The sequence below is a fragment of the Girardinichthys multiradiatus genome, chromosome 8 (genome assembly GCF_021462225.1).
Source record: "Girardinichthys multiradiatus isolate DD_20200921_A chromosome 8, DD_fGirMul_XY1, whole genome shotgun sequence".
NCBI lineage: Eukaryota > Metazoa > Chordata > Actinopteri > Cyprinodontiformes > Goodeidae > Girardinichthys > Girardinichthys multiradiatus.
The window spans coordinates 182,144-197,137 of record NC_061801.1 but is presented as its reverse complement, the minus strand read 5'-3'; the positions used below and the strand labels follow the sequence as shown (position 1 = coordinate 197,137).

Genomic DNA, 14,994 nt, shown 5'->3' with positions numbered 1-14,994 from the left:
TGGTAGGTGCAGTTCACCACCCAAATTATCCTCGTTCCTCCAGCTTCATTCCACTATCATTGTTAATCATGAACAACATAAAGTTTTAGTGCTAGTTGACTCCGGCTCTGAACAAAATCTTATCAATCCTGAGCTGGTTTACAAATTGCAAATACTTGTCCAAGATCTTCCCTCCTCTGTCTGAGTTTCTGTTGTAGAAGGTAAAGCTCTGGAAACTGTTTGGCAACAGACCCAATTTTTGTGCTTCATTACTTCAGTGAACCATCATTAACTGCAGCTGAAGATGGTTTCACAAAGTATTGCCTTGTTGTTTCTTGCTGTTAGGTTACTGCAGCCAGGAGGGTGCAACTGATTGCACTTTGCCCTTGACGAGCTGAGGTATAGCTGGAAGAGAAGGTCCCATTGCCAGTTGGCCATTTGGCAGTATGTGTGCTGCATGAGCTTGGTGAAGGTTTGGTTTGCCTGGTGTTTTGAGTGTGTTGAATTGAGGGTTGTTTTCTTAGAAAAGTGTTTTATCAATAAACTGCTTTTGGGGAACGTAACACCATACTTTCAAATTTAAAAACCAAATACAGAAAGAAACATCTAAAGAAATGTTTACCACTTCCCGTTAATTAACTATTTTGTGTTGGTCAGTCACAAAGATCAAGCAAAAAACATTGAACCAGTGGTGACAAAGTGTGAAAAGGTTCAAGGGGTCTAAACAGTTTTGGAAGGCATCTTACCTGCAGCTGAATTCAGGATGCCATGAGCTGATGCAGCCTTCAGTAAATGTGTGCTTCAGAGCTCCTGCTGAGCGACTGAATATTTGAAACGAATAACAGCGGCGTATGGCTCCCACTGGTTTCTATTTTCTATTCCCCCTTCCCCCCCATAGCTTAAAACAACTGGAACTGTAAGAACCAAGCAGTACAAGGGCATAGGTCTTGACTGGATGTACAGTAGGAACTATGGCAAGAGAGGTAAAGAAAAAATCTGCATAGCTCAGTGTTGGAGAGCTGTAGCAGACTGCTATCTTGAGTTCACCAAGTCTCCATGACAACCACTAGATGCTGTGGTGTGAAATGAAAAGAGGAGAGCATAAGGGATGACCAAGGATTCTTTTGATCAAAAGAGTTTGTGCAAAGAGGAATAGTGAAAGATCTCTCCCCCTGTATGCTCCCACTTTGTAAAATGTTATAATTGAAGACTACATGAATCGCACTGGCAAAAACGGGGTTACACAATGTACTGTATTGAGAATGAGGATGCCAACAAATTTTGTTTTTTTTTGAAGAAATATTTTGCTACAGTAGCTACAGATTCGTTTATTTTAACCATTAAGAGTGGAGGATGTTGTAACTGACTACTGACATCATCTACCAACAAATGTAAACAACTTAATTCATTGAAAAACTGTTTTATGAACATAAAGCAGTCCGGAGACTGTCTTTCTGCCTGCTGCTTACTTTGTTTTATCACTAGCTGGCGCCTGAGCACCCGGTGGGAGAGAACACAGGTGCATCATCTTCATCACCTCAGGAGTATAAAGGGAGCAGGCTGTCAGCACTTCAGCGCCTGAGTGTTAGCCAACTGTGGTAAACCAAACTGGCCAAAAGTTATTGGTTTCTATACTAAGAACCTATAGTAACTTATCTCCTTGTTTGCTCCTTCACAGTTGACTCCTAGTTATGGATCCAGTTCCAGTTTGCCTTCAGACAAAGATCAAGATCCCAAAGATTCCAAGTACTCCTTCTCGGATCAAGTTCCAGCTGACAGCCTCTAAGCTCCTTGACTCCTGACCCGCAAGTAAAGCGAACCTTGCTCACCCTCCACCGTGTTTCTCTCCTAAAACCTTTACCAGGTGCAGTACCAACCTCAGAGTGGCGCCCCTCTTCCTAAAAGACAGTTGCACTGCCATGGGTTCACTCATAACCACCACCTGTGACGACAATAAGTTACCTTGGATCAGATCTACCACTAAGCGGCTCTGCAGCTCTCCTCTCAGGCTCCACATCGCTCTCCCCTTGGTAGTTACTGCCCTGTAAGCAAAATCCATCTTCACTAACAAACCCCACATTCCTTAAATCTATCTGACTTACCTGTTCTCCTTCTCCATGCAGTTGGTGCGTTTCCAGTCCCGGGTCCATCTCTTAAATCCAATTCGGTAAAAATAAACTTGTCAAACTTTTCTCTGCCTCCTGAGTGGTATCTGCATGTGGGTCAAGACAGTTAAAAAAACCATGACACTAAACATATTTTACTCAGATTTACTCTGTGTGAAACGAGCTTTAAACTAGTCCTGGATGATTGTGAGCAGGGTGTGTATCTTTTAACCTATCAGATGATGGCTATGGAAGACTGATGTCTGAAACAAGAAGTATAGGCTGCTGCAAAGTGTTATGACCCAACTCAGGTAGGGGGAAGTAAACATTTAAACCATATGTTATTGGTTTTGTGAAAGAAAAGAGCAGTTTATTGCTTTTCAGTTAAGGTTTCTCTTTCTCTTGACAAAATACAAACACAGGAGGGTACTTACAAGTACAAACCACTAAAAAGTAGGTAAAACCCAAAATACCAAATTAACAACAAAATACACAACAACTATTAATTTAACTAAAATTAATTTCACAATAGTCGGGACAAGAAGCTAATTTGCCACTGGTTCGTTCTTAAAACAAGTTTAACAAAAAGCACAAACAACTCAAAGAAAAGCTTAACAAGCTTTCAACAAACTCATTAGAGTTCTAACAATCAAGCAAGCTAACCAACAAGCATGCAAACAACCAAAGTCAATGGTTTCAAGACACTCCGAACAAACGAGGCAAGCTGTTCAGTCTAAATCACAGCCACCCTTAGTGGCAGGTGCAGAGAGTTTATATAGGGTGATCTCTTCGGTGATTGGCGGCGAATTGGCGGAAACAGGAAATGAACAGTCCAACATGAGCTCCCAGGGACGTCCAGCAGGAGGAGTGCAGAGCGCCCAGGAAGATCCGAGTCCAACAGGAACAACAAAGAAGAGAACATCCAGCGAATAAGAGAGTAACCAGCAACGAGCATACCTCCGGTATCATGTAAAATGCGAATCAAACGCTGATCTTCAGGCTGTCCAGAGAATGAAACTAGCACATCTGACAGAAAAGGGTTGAAACAGGGATCAGGTGTGCAGTCAACTTCAGCTCTTACAAGGTTTGGTTTACTCATACTGAGTCCTACACCTTTCGGTTGTGACTGTACAGAGTTTTGTGTTTTACAATTTACAGCTAAACAGTTAGCAATGACATGCATTCATTTAAATGCATTACAATGCGTTCTGGTAAACAGTTCTTAAACTCCTCCAACAAAACTAGCTCTCTTAAGTTGAGGAAGTTCGAGACTTTACATGAAGAACACCATCTATCAAAAAGAGTTCCCTTTTCTCTGGCGAACTCAATGTAGGTCTGACTGGGGTTTTTCTTAAAAGACCTAAACGTTTGTCGGTAAGCTTCTGGGACAAGTTCATAGGTTTTTAAAATGGCAGCCTTAACCTTCTCAAAATCTAGGGTGTCAACAAGAGGGAGAGTTGCAACAACCTCTTGAGCTCTTCCATAGAGTTAACATTGTAACAAAAGTGACCAGGCCTCTGGTGGCCACTGCAAAGCTTGTGGTATTTTCTCAAAAGCTGAGAAGTAGTAATCTGCTTCTGCTTCTCAAAATTTAGGCACCAGAGCAACATATTTGGTGATATCAAAAGGTTTGATTTGAGAAGAAGTAGAGGAAGTCACGGCAGTTTGAGCCACAGAAATCATAGGAATCTCAGGAAATACAATTAGTCCTTGTTCTACTAATTTCTCCACAACAAGGTTCTTCAGTTCCTTCTTAAGAAGTTATTTTGGGCATGAAATGCAGAAATGTACTGTAATTTGATCCAAATCATCCTTTCGACAAAATTGTAGTTGATCAAGAGAGGGACTCTCCCCAAATTGGTTTGGATCAAACTGCTATACTAACAATTTACACAAGTGGCAGCTGGTGCCTACCAAGGCCAAACAAAAAAACAAAAAAAAAGGGGACTGCAAAGCTTTATTCCCTATTTAAAGTAAACAAACAACTCAAAGAAAAGCTTAACAAGCTTTAAACAAACTCCTTAGAGCCAAGTTAAAAAAAGTTTCTAACAAGCAAGCAAGCTAACCAACAAGCAAGCATGCAAACAACCAAAGTCAATGGTTTCAAGACACCCAGAACAAACGAGGTGAGCTGTTCAGTCTAAATCACAGCCACCCTTAGTGGCAGGTGCAGAGAGTTTATATAGGGTGATCTCTTCGGTGATTGGCGGCGAATTGGCGGAAACAGGAAATGAACAGTCCAACATGAGCTCCGGGGGACATCCAGCAGGAGGAGTGCAGAGCGCCCAGGAAGATCCGAGTCCAACAGGAACAACAAAGAAGAGAGCATCCAGCGAAGAAGAGAGTAACCGGGGATGTCCAGCCCAAGATCCGAGCCCAACAGAAACAACGCTACCAACAGCAACAAAGAAAACGGAGCTTTGCAGCGACACTGGCCGGCCAGTCTGTTGACAAGGTTATCAAAACAAACACATATGGCCAACAGCCATTAATTAATTTCCATTTTTTTTAACATTACAATTATAAAGCCGTGTCTCACCCACGGCCAAAATTGAATAGATTAAAAAATAATGTAAAAGGAGGAAATCAGGAAAATCTCATAAAAATAAACACAACTCAGACCGAAACGAAAAATAAAACAATTAAATGTGGCTTACTGAACATAAGATCTCTCTCTTCAAAGACATTGCTAGTTAGTGACCTGATTTGTGACAATCAGATTGATTTATTTTGCCTCACAAAAACCTGGCTGCAGCAAGAGGATTATGTTACTATAAATGAGTCAACTACGGTGGCCGGGAGGTGCAAAACACTTTTACAAGTACCGAAACAAATTTACATTTCAGAAAACAAATTTACATTTCAGAAAATCAACCGGAAAGGGAATGTACCAACGCCGAGGCTGACCCGGAAGTCAGCCTCAGGGCTGCATCCTTCGAAGGCCGTATTTGTAGGCCGATTACGTCACAGCCGAAGGCTGTCCCAATTCATGAATCATTCCGAGCAAATGCTGCCGACAAATGTGTCCTTATTTTGCCCGATTTGAAGGATGGGTCGTGAGTATCCTTCGCGGCCCATCATTTCCCATCATTCATTGCGTGTCGAAGCGGATTGGTCAAGCAGGGGAAGCCATGGCGGACCATAGCAACAAAAGCTGTGAGTAAATTGTGGAAAATTACACTTTCTGTGACACAAATTAACTTCTACAATGTTTTTAGTGCGGGAATATAACTATGTAGACGTGAAATATCTGCTTGATTTATCTAGACATCGCTTAATTTCAAACGTGCTCCGACGTGTTCGGAGTTTTCCGTTCCTACCGTAGTAACCGGCTCGCCTCGCCAGCCCTACCGGCGGTGAGGTGAGCTAGCCCGGTAGAGATCTGACCGGACTATCGGCACTAAGCTCCCGCTGGCAGTCATCACAGTGAACGTTTAACACAAGTGATTTCTAACAGTTTATGTTATTATTTTAATTGTTACTGAAAATCGATTTAATATTTCAGGTGATATTAAGGTTAACCAGAATAAATGGTCAGTTTTATGTAATCCAACTGTATCGCTGGAGAGTGTGATTGAGAATAAATAAGCTTTTCAATATGAATTTTTAATGAAGAAATGTGCTACATGTTTTAAAAGTTATTTATAATTCAGTTAGCATTATAATTTCTGATTCCAGGTACAATCCAGAGACAATCATCATCAGTCAGTCAGTCATTTTCTACCACTTATTCCATAGTGGGTCGTGGGGAAGCTGGTGCCTATCTCTAGCAGTCTATGGGCGAGAGGCAGGGTACACCCTGGACAGATCGCCAGTCCATCACAGGGCAACACACAAACAACCATGCACACACTCATTCATTCATACACCTACGGTCAATTTAGAGTGACCAATTAACCTAACAGACATGTCTTTGGACTGTGGGAGGAAGCCGGAGTACCCGGTGAGAACCCACGCATGCACAGGGAGAACATGCAAACTCCATGCAGAAAGACCCCTGGCCGGGAATCGAACCCAGGACCTTCTTGCTGCAAGGCAACAGTGCTACCAACTGCGCCACAATGCCACCGTGCCACCTGGAGAGTGTGATTGAGAATAAATAAGCTTTTCAATATGAATTTTTAATGAAGAAATGTGCTACATGTTTTAAAAGTTATTTATAATTCAGTTAGCATTATAATTTCTGATTCCAGGTACAATCCAGAGACAATCATGTTCAGGTAAAAAAGATGTTTGATTTAACTAGCCAATAAACAAAGAGATAGCAACTTTATGGCTAATGTATGTTGACATATTATATATATATATATATATATATATATTATAAACAACAACTTTACATTTTAAGATAGATGGGAATTATAAAGTATTTGATCTCCTCTGACTGTTCTTAGATAATTATATAATAATGCAGTGTTTTTGGTGTATTAGTATCTTCTTGCTTTGATCACTTAAAATATCCAGAAGCATGCCTTAAAAATAATGTGTTTTTCCATCTCCATTCTTCCCTTTTCTAGACCAGACCTCTTTACTGCAGGATCAACCTGAGTGTCCCAGTCCTGAAACGCTTCTTCAACCAGGAGGACACCAGGCCTGATTTTCAGCTGAGCAGGGAGTCTCTGGCAGTGCTGCTTAATCTTTTGCACCAGGATAGGCAACATGGATGGGTGCTACTACTGAGACCTTGGTTTTTCTTTTCTTGGTGGCAAGTGGCACATCCTACAGAGTGGTCTGCAGAGTGTTTGGGATGCCTTGCTCTACTGTCCATCGCATCGTCCACAGAGTTACAGAGGAGATTGTGGCTATTCGTCACCAGGTCATCTACCTTCTAAAGACCCCTGAGGATTTAAGGCAGTGTCCCGTGAGTTTGCAGGGCTGGACGCCACAGAGCTTTTCTTAAAGCTGTGGGTGCAATTGACGGCTGCCATATCCACTTCAGGTGTCCAAGCAGCCCTGATGGTCAGTGCTACAGGAACAGGAAACTCTTCCCTTCCATAATCCTGCTGGCAGTTTCTGAGAGCCATTTTATTGACACGTATGTGGGCTGGCCTGGGTCAGTGCATGACTCTAGGGTGCTCCGCCACAGCCCACTGTAGAGTTTATCCTCCTCCAGGGCATTTTATCCTTGCTGATGGAGGGTACTCATGCCTCCAATATCCACTCCCCCTCATCACTCCCTACAAGAGGACAAGACAAGGTGTGGGAGCCCAGCGCTTTAACAGCCATCATTCCAAAAACACGCTCTATAATAGAGCGTGTTTTTGGAATGATGAAAACCAGATTCAGGGCCATCTTCCTGCAAGCGCTTGAGGTGCATGACACCTTTGTACCTCACGTAAGTTTTGACCTAGATCCATTTTATATATACATTATACATAATATACACATATATGCACCTTCTTTTAAATTGTTTTCAGGTCATAACAGCATGCGCCATCCTCCACAACATCTGCCTTGGTGCTGGGGATGTCATGGCCCCAGAGGATGACCCAGAGGAGGCTGTAGAAGAGGATGAGGGTGAGGTTTGGACTTAGGCAGTCAGCGTTGCTCTCTGGCAGGACCAGCTTTCAGCTGAGGTGTCTGCCCTGGAGGAGGTACCACCAGAACATGACTACTGTGTCAGCCAAGTATAATATTATAGATGTGATTAATGTTTGAGGGGAATAACTAATTGTAATATTTTGTGAGCACCATCTTCTAATTCTGCATTTTTCCGATTACCTCTTAGTGATGCGGCAGCCGTCAATTCAGCCAGCCCTTTAAACCCACTTGACGGACGATGACGTGGACAGCGGAGAGAGACATCACAAACATCTGCAGACCACCTGTGTGATGCTTCGCTCACCATCCAGAAAGACTAACCACAGGTCTCAGTTGCAGCGTCCCATCCAAGTCTCTGACCTTGTGAGAGATTTAGCCACATCTCCAGAGACTTTCTGTTCAGAAAGACATCTGCCTCTTTGTTCTGTTGAAGAGGTTTTTCCAGGAACCGGTCACTCAGGTTGATCCTGCTGTCACCATTTTAAATACTTGTACATAGTTTTATTTTATGCCTTTTGTCTTGTAATCTTGATCTGTTTGAATGTTTTCTTCACCCATTCTGTTTAAAATGCTGTTTGTATTTTTCATAATAAATTCTGTTTATAACTTTAAATGAAGTTGATGTATTGTTAGATCAAACGTAAATAACATTAGTGACAAAACAATTTTGAAATTTATTAGAACACCTTAAAATTTTAAGAAACAATCTGAACAAAACTTAATATTTCTTATGTAGCATCTTATTTTGGTGCCATTCTTTGGAAAACAGTCTGTCCATTCTCTGTGTCCTCTCTTCTGGTTCTCTTCTGGTTCTCTCTGTACCCTCATGTCCTCCCTGATCAACTCCATTATCTCCTCATCTCTGTCCCTCTTTCTTTTCTGACCCCTTCCTGCTGGCTCACTGTCTTCCTTCTCCATCTGGTTGCCCACCGCTCCGCTTGGCCCTGGAGTGTCCTCAGGGATGGAGGAAATCGGGACAGGAGGTGTTGTGGAAGACCTCTGTCCCAACACCTCATCCATAAGGACAAACCAGGGCCAAGTAGCAGCAGTGGGCTTTTCACTGACTCCCTCTCCTGACCCGCAATGAATGATGGGAAATGATGGGCCGCGAAGGATACTCATGACCCATCCTTCAAATCAGGCAAAATAAGGACACATTTGTCGGCAGCATTTGCTCGGAATGATTCATGAATTGGGACAGCCTTCGTCGCCGCGCTGTGACGTAATTGGCCTACAAATACGGCCTTCGAAGGATGCAGCCCTGAGGCTGACTTCCGGGTCAGCCTCGGCGTTGGTACATTCCCTTTCCGGTTGATTTTCTGAAATGTAAAAGTGTTTTCTGAAATGTAAAAGTGTTTTCTGAAATGTAAATTTGTTTTCTGAAATGTAAATTTGTTTCGGTACTTGTAAAAGTGTTTTGCACCCCCCGGCCACCGTAGTCAACTCCTACTAATTATTTAAATTTTCACATTCCTCAAAATACTGGGCGAGGAGGAGTAGCTACCATCTTTCAGTCTGATTTATTGATTAGTCCCAGACATTGGTTTTTCCCAGACAACTCTTTTGAATATTTAATCCTTAGTTTTCCTCATCCAACTTGCAAAGCACTAAAACCTCTTCTGTTTGTTGTTTTGTACCGTCCACCAGGCCCTTACTCTCAATTTTTAGATCAGTTTTCGGTCCTTTTATCTGATTTAGTGTTAAATACAGATAAAGTTATTATAGTGGGGATTTTAACATTCATGTTGACACTGAAAGTGATAGCCTAAATATAGTGTTTAATACTTTCTTAGACTCAATTGGCTTTGCTCAAAACATTAACAAACCTACCCACCTTTGTCTTCATTCTCTGGACCTTGTGCTGACATATGGTATTGAGTATAAAGACATAACAATATTTTCTCATAACCCTGTCCTGTCTGACCATTTCTTAATAACCTTTGAGTTTAATTTAACCGAGTACTCCACACCTGAAAGAAAATTTTATTATAGTAGATCATTATCAGACGATGCTGTAACAACCTTTAAAGAATCTGTTCCACTTTTAATTTCCTCATTATAACTGAAAAGCACAGTGGAGGGCAATAATTCTGTTTCTGCCCCTTCACAAATTAATTATTTTGTTCATAGTGTTTCATCATCATTGCATGATGCATTAGACAATGCAGCCCTGTTGAAAAAGAAGGTAATCATTCATAGGAGGCTAGCTCCTTGGTTTAATTCAGAGCTGCATACTTTAAAGCACAATGTTAGAAAATTGGAGAGAAAATGGCGCTCTACACACCTAGAGGATTCCTACTTAATCTGTAAAAATAGCCTACTGTTGTATAAAAAGATACTTCGCTAAGCCAGAACAGCTTATTTCTCATCATTAATAGAAGAGAACAAGAATAATCCTAGGTTTCTCTTTAGTACAGTTGCTAAACTTACACAGAGTCATAGCTCTGTTGAGCCATCCATTCCCTTAGCTCTCAGCAGTCATGAATTTATGGGATTCTTCTTAAATAAAATTGATTCTATTAAAAATAAAATCTTTGACATACTCCTGAAGATGATTACTTCATCCTCAGCAAGTTAGACAACATTGGAAGTAACTGTAGAACCTGATTTGTGTTTGGACGGCTTTGATCCTGTGAAGCTTCCTGAGTTATCAGAAATATTAGCTTCATCTAAACCTTCAACTTGTATGTTAGAACCAATCCCAACCAAATTATTTAAGGAAGTGTTCCCTCTGATTTCCAGCCCCATTTTAGATATGATTAATCTCTCTTTAATAAATGGATATGTACCAGAGGCTTTTAAGTTAGCTGTAATTAAACCTTTACTTAAGAAACCTTCGCTTGATCGAGATGACTTGAAAAATTACAGACCTATATCCAATCTTCCATTCTGATCTAAGATTCTTGAGAAAATAGTTGTTAATCAAATGTGCGAGCATTTACACAGCAATGATCTGTTTGAAGAGTTTCAGTCAGGTTTCAGAGCTCATCATAGCACTGAAACAGCTCTGGTGAAAGTCAGTAATGACATTCTTATGGCCTCAGATAATGGACTTGTGTCTGTACTGGTTCTGTTAGATCTCAGTGCTGCATTTGATCCAGTCGATCATAATATTCTCTTAAAAAGGCTGGAATATGCTGTAGGGATCAGGGGAACAGTGCTAGGATGGTTTAAATCTTATCTGTCTGACAGATTCCAGTTTGTTCATGTAAATGATAAATCATCTTTAAACTCCAGGGTTAATTGTGGAGCACCACAGGGTTCAGTACTTGGGCCAGTTCTCTTTACTATATATATGCTTCCAATAGGTCAAATTATCAGGCAGCATGAGATACATTTTCACTGTTACGCTGATGATATTCAGCTTTACTTATCCATAAATCCTGATGAACCCAACCAGTTAGATAGACTACAAGCATGTCTTGAAAATATAAAAACTTGGATGACTTTAAATTTTTTGCTTCTAAATTCAGACAAGACAGAAGTTGTCGTCTTTGGACCGGAGTCTTTAAAAAATAAACTGCTTAGTCAATCACTTAACCTGGATGGCATTAAATTTACCTCTGGTAATAAAATAAAAAACCTTGGTGTTATTTTTGACCAGGACATGTCATTTAAATCCCATATTAAACAGGTTTCTAGGATTTCCTTCTTTCATCTCCGGAACATTGCCAAAATTAGAAATATCCTATCCAGGAGTGACGCTGAAAAACTAGTCCATGCATTTGTTACTTCAATGCTGTAATTCTTTACTATCAGGATGTCCACAAAATGCAGTTAAAAGCCTTCAGCTGATTCAAAATGCTGCAGCAAGAGTTCTGATAAAAATTAAAAAGAGAGATCATATTTCTCCTATTTTAGCTTCCCTTCATTGGCTCCCTGTTAAATCCAGAATAGAATTTAAAATTCTCCTCCTTCATCAGAGATCTGATAGTTCCATATGTTCCTAACAGAGCACTTTGTTCTCAGACTGCAGGTTTACTGGTGGTCCCTAGAGTCTCTAGAAGTAGAATGGGAGGCAGATCCTTTAGTTATCAGGCTCCTTTCCTGTGGAACCAGCTCCCAGTTTTAGTCCGTGAGGCAGACACCCTGTCTACTTTTAAGGCTAGGCTTAAAACTTTCCTTTTTGATAAAGCTTATAGTTAGAGTGGCTTAGTTTATCCTGAGCTATCTTCCTTATTTTTTACCTCCATCTTCTTCCCTCCCTGTTGGATGGAGTAAGGTGGAGTCAGGTTTAGCCTAAGCCGGCTCAGTTATGGTTGAGGTGCAAACACACCCTCCATTTCTGCTACCTGTATGACCCCTTCTCTTTTCCAATGGTTATAATCAGTCTGACAGAGGGAGGTATCCCAATCCTTGTGGTTTTTAGTATAACAATGACCACCAGTGGGCTCTAGATGGACAAACTGTCTACTTTTAAGGCTAGGCTTAAAACTTTCCTTTTTGATAAAGCTTATAGTTAGAGTGGCTTAGCTTATCCTGAGCTATCTCTGTAGTTATGCTGCTATAGGCTTAGGCTGCTGGAGGATATAATGACCACTTTCACCCTCTTCGCTACATTCTCACACTCTCCAATTTTGCATTATTTGTTGTTATTTCAGCTTTTAACTTTATGTTCTCTCTCTTTTCTCTTCCTAGAAGCTACACCTGGCCTGACTCTGTGTCTACCTGTGACACCTTTCTGGAGAGGGGAATTGTCCGAGCTTCTGCTGGCAACAACTTAATGCTCACCCTCTACCGATGATCCACATGGCCTGTCTTTCAATGTTTAACCCTTTCTGTCTCCTAGACATGGCTTCTGACTGAGCTTCTACTGTGACTAACTCTATGTGCTCTCTTTCAGACTCTATCCTTGAAAACTGGCTCAGAGTTTATCTGTTCTTTCTTTCTAGGTGAAACGACTAAAGGAGCTACATCCATTAACATTTACTTTTCCTTCCCATAGAAAGTACTCCTGGATCAGTGCTTCTTTGTTCTCTTTGTGTCTCTGCTCTGTTCTCTCAAACCCCCAGTCGGTCGTGGCAGATGGCTGCTCACACTAAGCCTGGTTCTGGTTCTGCTGGAGGTTTCTTCCTGTTAAAAGGGAGTTTTTCCTCTCCACTGTCGCTACATGCATGCTCAGTATGAGGGATTGCTGCAAAGTCAACACCAGTGACTGTCCACTGTCTCTACATGCTCATCCAGGAGGAGTGAATGCTGCAAGTCACTGACTGGATGCAATCTGCTGGGTTTCCTTAGATAGAAAAACTTTTTATCCAATTTGAATAAATAACTAACTCTGACTGCACTGTTCAATGGTTACGATTAATTGGAATGTATGAACCTGGCTTTCTGAAGTGCCTTGAGACATGTGTTGTGAATTGGCGCTATATGAATAAAACTGAATTGAATTGAATTATAGGAACCACTGTTGAACTCGGAAATCTTGAGGTGTTAATCTGTAATAATTGGAAGAAATTAGATCCAGAGTACAAGAGGGATTCTTGTTTGTATTTCACTCTAAAAATAAAACAGCTGTCATTCTTGGAAAACTACATGGAACATTTTTTATTAGAAAAAAAGACAAATAAGACTGGTAGAGGAAAACAGTCTAGTTTGAGTGGAGAGCCAGCGCAGGGCAGGCAGACGTCGTTTCCAAACAATGATGCACCAACCGTGTCTGTGCAAATCAAACCTGTGCGTGAAATGTGTCATGGATCATGAAGCACAAACATCAAGCTGCCAAAAAAACTTTAGGAGAGAACCTGTTCATACAGATGATGAGGCAATAATAAACATTTATTAAAATGTGTAAAATACAGTTTACTTCCTGTTCTCCTAAGAGCAACATGTTAGAGAAAAACACATCCCTTCATTCCACCCATAAATAAGAAATACTGACTCATGCATTGTTTAAATGGTCCAATTGTTGGTCTATAATATGCATGTAATAGTGTTGTTATTGTGGCCTTTACCAAAACTAACCATCAGCCAAACTCTTTTCATGAGAGTCCGGGGTTAAACTCTTTCTTTATTTCTAAGTGAAATGGAGTGAAACTGTTAAAACACAAACAAATGAGAATAAACCCAAAAACATGAAATGGCAACAACACTTCAAGAAATTAACAGTTTGAATGCCAGAAGGGCAGTTTCTGTTTCTATAGCTGTTTGACCATCTACAGCTTCTTTTCCTACAGCTTCCCCCAAACTCTGTAACTGCATAAAATAAAAGAGTTGCACCTTCAGTTCAATCGGAAACTTTATTACCATCAAGATTTCAGTATATTAACTGACCAAAATATACCAAACTGGGAACAAGGAACACACACTCACCAACCACTTTATTAGGTACACCTGTCCAACTGCTCGTTAATGCAAATTTCTAATCACCCAATCACATGGCAGCAACTCAGTGCATTTAGGCATGTAGACATGGTCAAGACGATCTGCTGCAGTTCAAACCGAGCATCAGAATGGGGAAGAAAGGTGATTTAAATTACTTTGAACGTGGCATGGTTGTTGGTGCCAGACGGGCTGGTCTGAGTATTTCAGAAACTGCTCATCTACTGGGATTTTCACGCACTACCATCTCTAGGGTTCACAGAGAATGGTCCGAAAAAGAGAAAATATCCAGTTCTGTGGGCGCAAATACCTTGTTGATGCCAGAGGTCAGAGGAGAATGGCCAGACTGGTTCGAGCTGATAGAAAGGCAACAGTAACTCAAATAACCACTCGTTACAACCAAGGCATGCAGAAGAGCATCTCTGAACGCACAACATGTCGAACCTTGAGGCGGATGGGCTACAGCAGCAGAAGACCACACCAGGTGCCACTCCTGTCAGCTAAGAACAGGAAACTGAGGCTACAATTCACACAGGCTCACCAAAATTGGACAATAGAAGATTGGAAAAACTTTGCCTGGTCTGATGAGTCTTGATTTCTGCTGCAACATTCAGATATAGGGTCAGAATTTGGCATCAACGACATGAAAGCATGGATCCATCCTGCATTTTATCAACGGTTCAGGCTGGTGGTGGTGTAATGGTGTGGGGGATATTTTCTTGGCACACTTTTACCTTAGTACCAACTGACCATCGTGTCAACGCCACAGCCTACCTGAGTATTGTTGCTGACCATGTCCATCCCTTTATGACCACAATGTACCCATCTTCTGATGGTTACTTCCAGCAGGATAACGCGCCATGTCATAAAGCATGAATCATCTCAGACTGGTTTCTTGAACATGACAATGAGTTCACTGTCCTCAAATGGCCTCCACAGTCACCAGATCTCAATTCAACATAGCACCTTTGGGATGTGGTGGAACGGGAGATTCGCATCATGGATATGCAGCCGACAAATCTGCAGCATGTGTGTGACGCTATCATGT

General features: G+C 41.2%; 1 long non-coding RNA gene across 2 annotated transcripts in view; it reads right to left on the bottom strand.

The window, feature by feature from the left end:
- Positions 1-2,087: 2,087 nt before the first annotated feature.
- LOC124872590 overlaps positions 2,088-14,994 on the bottom strand; it is an 80,162-nt gene continuing 67,255 nt past the window's right edge. The window contains exon 4 of one of the 2 annotated variants that reach the window (XR_007039327.1): positions 2,088-2,191. This is a non-coding gene — a long non-coding RNA (uncharacterized LOC124872590). The remainder of the gene's footprint in view (positions 2,192-14,994) is intronic. The other variant, XR_007039329.1, reaches the window with a different exon arrangement.